Source organism: Ursus arctos, unplaced genomic scaffold (assembly GCF_023065955.2).
Source record: "Ursus arctos isolate Adak ecotype North America unplaced genomic scaffold, UrsArc2.0 scaffold_22, whole genome shotgun sequence".
Classification (NCBI taxonomy): domain Eukaryota; kingdom Metazoa; phylum Chordata; class Mammalia; order Carnivora; family Ursidae; genus Ursus; species Ursus arctos.
Window position 1 is genome coordinate 56215430 of NW_026622897.1, and position 6000 is coordinate 56221429.

A 6000-nucleotide genomic window follows, 5' to 3' on the forward strand; every position below is an offset into this window, starting at 1 on the left:
AACCTTCAATCTTTCCATTCAGTATCAAAGTATGGTGTCTGGAAAAAGCCTTGACTTATATCTCTCAGAAGTTTCTTGGTTTTATTTGTATAGGTCCACAGCAGCACACGCTCTGTCCACTTCACTCACATTTATATTCCAGGCACCAAATAGAGAACCTGACACATAACAGATACTCAGTATTTGTTGAGTAATCAATGGGTCTCCCACATTGTTTACTAAGTTCATTGTAGGTATTTTGCTATTAGTTACCATTAAGACTACAATAATTTTCTATCATATTTTTGAATTGGAAACAATTTTATATAGAAAGTTATTGATTTTGGGGGCAGCTGGGTGGCTCAGATGGTTAAGCGTCTGCCTCGGCTCGGGACATGATCTCAGGGTCCTGGGATCAAGCCCCACATCAGGCTCCTCGCTCAGCAGGGAGTCTGTTTCTCCCTCTCCCTCTGCCTGCTGCTCTTCTTGCTTGTGTTCTCCCTCTCTCTGTCAAAAATAAATAAAATCTTAAAAAAAAGAAAGTTATTGATTTTGTACATTTGTACATTTATCTTTTTTTTTTTTAAAGATTTTATTTATTTGACAGAGACAGATAGCAAGAGAGAGAGCACAAGCAGGGGGAGAAGCAGGCAGAGGCAGAGGGAGAAGCAGACTCCCTGCCGAGCAGGGGTCTGACATGGGGCTGGATCCCGGGACCCTGGGATCATGACCTAAGCCCAAGGCAGACGCTTACCTGACTGAGCCACCCAGGTGCCCCTCTGTTTATCTTATATATCATATATTTTATATATTATACTTTAAAAATTCCCTTATTAACTGAAAATTTTTTTCAGTTGATTTTATTGGGTATTCAAAGAATTATCCTCTTTCTTCTTTTTTTTAAAACTAGATTTTTATTTCTCTTTTATTTCTTATTTCAGGGGTGGCTCAGTCGGTTGAGCGTCCAACTCTTGATTTCGTCTCAGGTCATGATCTCAAGGTTGTGAGGTCAAGCCCCGGGCTGAGCCCTGTGTCAGGCTGTGTGGTGAGTGTGGAGCCTGCTTAAGATTCTCTCTCTGTCTCCCTCTGTCCCTCCCCTCCTGCTCCCACCTCTACTCTCTTTCTCAAAAAAAAAAAAAAATTTACACACTTTATTTCATAAAAAAAGAACTTCCACGACAGTGTTAAAGAATAATGATAAGAAAAGGTGTATTTATTTTTCCTCAATTTTATTAGCACTCCTGTTTCTAATATTAAGTATGATATTGCTTGTTCATATGAGATAGATATTCTTTTTTATGTTAATAACATACTGTTCTGTTTCTGGTTTTTAATAAAAAATAGGAACTTGTGTTTAATGTTCTCAAGTGCTTTTTTGGAACCAACTATAAGGAGCCAATGCTTTTAAAATTTGACTTGTAGACGAGTAGGTATATTATATAGTATTTCTACTTTTAAATACTGCTAAAATTGGTTTGGTAGTATTTTATTTAGAATAGATCTACAGGTTTCTTTTTTGCAACTATCTTTATGAGGTTTTGGTATCACAGTTATGCCAACTTCATGATCAATCGACTCAATTCCCTTTTTAAATTCTATTTTCTACAATAGGTTTTATAGCAAAGGAATTTTTCATCTCTTGAGAGTTGGGGGGAAAACTCACCGATAAAACAGTGTGGGCACAGACCTTTTCAGCTGATAACTATTTGGTAACACTTTCAGATTCCCTTCATGGCAATTAATCTACTCAGGCTTTTAATCTCTTCTTAAGTAAACTTGGAAAATGACATCCTTCTGATAACTTGCCCATTTCATTAAGAATTTTAAATTTATTAGCATAGATTCCTAAAGGGTGATTTGCATTTTAATCATGCAATTATATACCTTGACCCACAGAATGAATTTGTAAGCTGGTGGTGTTTTGAGTCAGGCTCATCTCAAATCACTGTATGGAGTTAAGAAGTGTAGTGCTTTAGGACACATATACACACTCACTAAAACACTCCGTGACACGCCCTGGGATCCACAGACATACCCTCTCCTGGAGAAGTGTTTCCACCACGCACTGAATCCCGTAAGAAAAACGTGGCTCCTTTCCTCACCGCTCAGACTTCACTCACTGCCAGGCGATGGCCTCCCTGACGTCAAACACTCAGAAACACAGGGCCGCTGAGAGGGAAGATTCCCTGCTCGCACCTGCGAAGCCTAAAAGGAAGAGGGAGCAGCCACTGTCCCAGCAGCAGCGGTTCCTCTGTGGGCCTCTGTGACCACGCAGGACGCGGACGATCACGAACGCACAGCCACATGTGGCAGGGGCCCGCGGAGGTCACCTTGTTGCTCTCCCTCCCTGACACCAACGCCCTCGGCGTGTGTCTCTCCAAGCTCTTCTGAACCACACGTCAGGCCAGCAGCTCCAGGCGTGGGTGGCTTCACCCAGGCCCGAAATCCCTCTTGATGTAGTGGCATCCCTTTGGTCTCAGCTCTGTCCTCTGTTAACTTGGAGTAATATTGTCTGCTTGAGGTTGTTTTCATAAAAAGGAGCAGAGGGAAAACTCACATTTTTCTTTTGAGGGCCTCCCGTCGTCTGGGCTCTGTTCGGTACTTCTGCGTAAGGTCTCCCTCTCGCTCAGCGGCCGGGGCGTCTCTATAGGCAGGTGCTAGGACTGGGGTCAGACATAGGAAGTCACCCTTGATTCATTTATTTGTTCTTTCGATATATTGTTTTGAACATCTACAGGTACCAGGCACTCCGCGAGGCAATGGGGCTTCTATGGGTGCATCACCTGGGGTTTCAATGCCTGCAATGCTGAGAGTCCTGGGGAAGAGCCAGAGTGCTATGGGGGTTCAGGGGAGACCTCTAATTTAGCCTCTGGGCACAGGAAAGGCTCCTCAGAGCAGTGAACGTCTAATCTGAGAGTTGAAGCTCCAGCGAGCCAGAGGAAGGGGAGGTGGGGTGCAGAAGCTGAGAATTGGTGGGGCTGGGCTCGGAGCCCCAAAGCCAGGGTCCTGCTTACTGTCACCACAGCTCGAGGGAGGCACCTGGCTTGGCCACAGTCCCATGGAAGAAAAGCATAAGCAAAACAAGACGGGAGGGTGGGAAAGAGGATAAAGGAAGGTCCTGCTGATTTCCCACCACTGATGGGGCTCGGTTCAAAGAGGAGGGATGTAGGTTAGGCTTAGAGAGGATTTCCTTCTGAGAGACCAGGAGCTTGGGGGGAGGGGACATGGGTGCGGATGGGGTTGTGGTGGGATTGTCCAGAGGAAGGGGATGACAGCCAGGGGCATAAGTCCACTTGCCCTCTCTCTTGTGCCGGCCCCCTTGATCCCCCTCCCCGCCATCACCTCCCTGGCCCCCACTGCCCACCTGGGCTGACCCCCTGAGCGGATGCTCACTCAGGCACAGTCGGGCAGCAGCGGAGAGAAGCGGTGGGGCCCCCTCAGTGCACTTTAATGCACGCCGTCTCCTTCCCCGGGGAGCCTGGCCCTATGGTGACTCCTCGGTCTCCTAGGACCTCCCCAGGACCAGCCTGGAGCCGGGTTTCCTGACACCCAGGCCGGACCCTTCCTGCTGGTCTGGGCTGCCCAAGGCCCCTGCTCTGGAGCTAAAGGGGTATAACTCGTCACAAACAGGGGAATTCAGACCTCATGCCCCAAGCCCAGGCTGCAGCCCCCTGGGGGGCTCTGTCAAAGCAGGTCGGGGCATGGAGCACAGGCTGTTGGGGAGTCCAACAGGCCCGCTGTACATGTCAGGTCCAAGGAAGAACAGCTTTTATTGAGCGCCCACTCTGTGGGGCTCCAGCCCTGCTGGGTGGGGGTGGCAGCGGGGTGGTCAGAGGTGGCCCGCGGGCTGTCAGGGCTGGAGGGTCTCAGAGGCAATGGGAGCCCACGAAACCCTGCTCGAGCCCCGGGGTCAAGGGTGAGGTTTGTGGAGGAGGGACTTCCTCACGCTAGACTGGGCATTCCTCACGTGTGCTCCCCTTCTCGTCTGGGCGCTCCTGTCCCCTACTTCCCGGGCCCCCGGGCAGCCCTGGCAACAGGGTCCCCAGCAGGTGCCCTTCTCGCTAGGCCCCCTCCAGTTTGTCCATGCCCCTCGCTCAGGATGGGGCCTGGGCCTGGAGGCAGAAGCCCAGGACAATGGCAGCTCTCGCTGGACACAGCACTCGGTCAGCTCACACCGTGGTCAACTCAGACCTCTGAGAACTGCTTGCTGCTGGTTTTAAGTCTGTGTTCGTTTCAACTACAAACTACCACAGACTGGGTGCCTTAAAACCACTGAATGTATCCTCCCCTAGTTCTGGAGCAAGAAGTCTGAAATCGAGGTGTTGGCAGGGCCATGCTCCCCCCAAAGACTCTGGGGGAGACCCCTTCCTCACCTCCTCCAGCTTCTGGTGGCTCTCGGTGTTCCTTGGCTCGTGCTGCAAAACTCTAATCTGCCCCCCTCAGCTGGCCTTCTCTTCTGTCTCTTACAAGGACATTTGTCGTTAGATTTCGGGCCAGCCTGGGTAGTCCAGGGTGATCTCATACGAAGACTCTTTATTTAATAACATCTGCAAAGACCCTTTTTCCAAATAAAGCCGCACTCACAACTTCCAGGGGTTAGGGCTAAGACATACATTTTTGGGGGCCACCAATAAACCCACTACGGTCTCCACACCTATGGTTCAAAAGAATGAGAGCGGGACAGCGAGGGTGGCTTTGGCCTGGGCAGGCTCTGGATGCAGAGGGGAGGTGTGGGTGTGTGACACCCATGATGGAGGAGGCAAGGGGCTCCTCTCAGGAAGCCTATCTGGTCCGGGCTCCAGGGGTTCAGCTCAGAGGGGTGGGAACTCAATCCTGAGTGTGAGACAGGGCTAAGCCAGGAAGACTTCCTGGAGGAGGTGTGGTTCCAGCCTTGTCTCAGGAAAGAGAGATCAGCTGAGGGGAGGTCAGTAGTAGTACAGGCTGAAGAGATGCCGCTCAAGTTTCCTTATCATACCGAGAGCTCCCAGCCATGCTGTCTATCAGGTCTGGGGCTTTCTGGGGCAGGGATGGGCCTCCCCTGCCAACTGGGACACTTTCCTGCTGGCCAACTTTTAGTGATAGGGTGAGATGTTGTGGCTGCAAAGCATAGACAGGAGTATGGTCCTGAGGGCCCTGGGGATGCCTCTGCGGCCCTGCGGCCCATCACCAGGACTCTACACCAGGGGCGACCAGGAAGGTCAGATGTGAGGAGGGTGCACACAGCTCCCATGCAACATGCAACCTGCCAGCCGCTGACCTCCGCGGCTCCCCCCACTCCCACCCTGGTGGGTTTGCCTCTCAATCCCCTTTCTCAGGGGGTCCAGCCCACAGCCCCAGACATGTTCTAGGACATCACCCCATTTATTCTCTCCCTCACACCCACGGTCTAGGCCATAAACACACTGTCACCTCCAAAGTCTCCTCCTGCCTATTTATTTATTCTTCGTGATAAAACACTGAACGCAAGATTTCCCCACTTTTGTGTTTCTCAACTGATACGATTTGGCTGTCACCCCTGGGAGGCGGAGGCCCCACCACTCTTCACGGCTGAGGGAGCTGACGCTTGGAGCCAGTGGACTTGCAGCCGCTTGGTAGCAGAACTGGGCCTAGAGACGCCCCTGACTCCTAGTGTCTCCTGGGCCCATTCTGGTTGCTGGGCTGCCTGAGGGCCCGTCAGTAGTGGGAATGTTGGGGTGACTCTTCTCCCCATGTGAGGCAGACAGGGGACATAGGTGAGCGGACCTCCTCACTTTGCACCCCCTGCTCCGTCAGCGTGACATCCCATCCATCTTGCTGTGTCCAGTCCTGGAAATGGGTCTCTGGCCCCTCAGGCAGACCTCCTGGCCTCTCCACCCTTAGCTCCTCTTCTGGGGAGGGGGCTGGGGAAACCTTCCATAGGTAGCAGGCCAGTGGGCCCTGGCTCTGATGAGGGGGCTTCCTTTCCTGGTGGGGCAGCTCTGAGATCAGCTATGCAGGGAGGAAGGAGGTCCCTCCCAACAGGCTTTGGGGACCCTTCCTTTG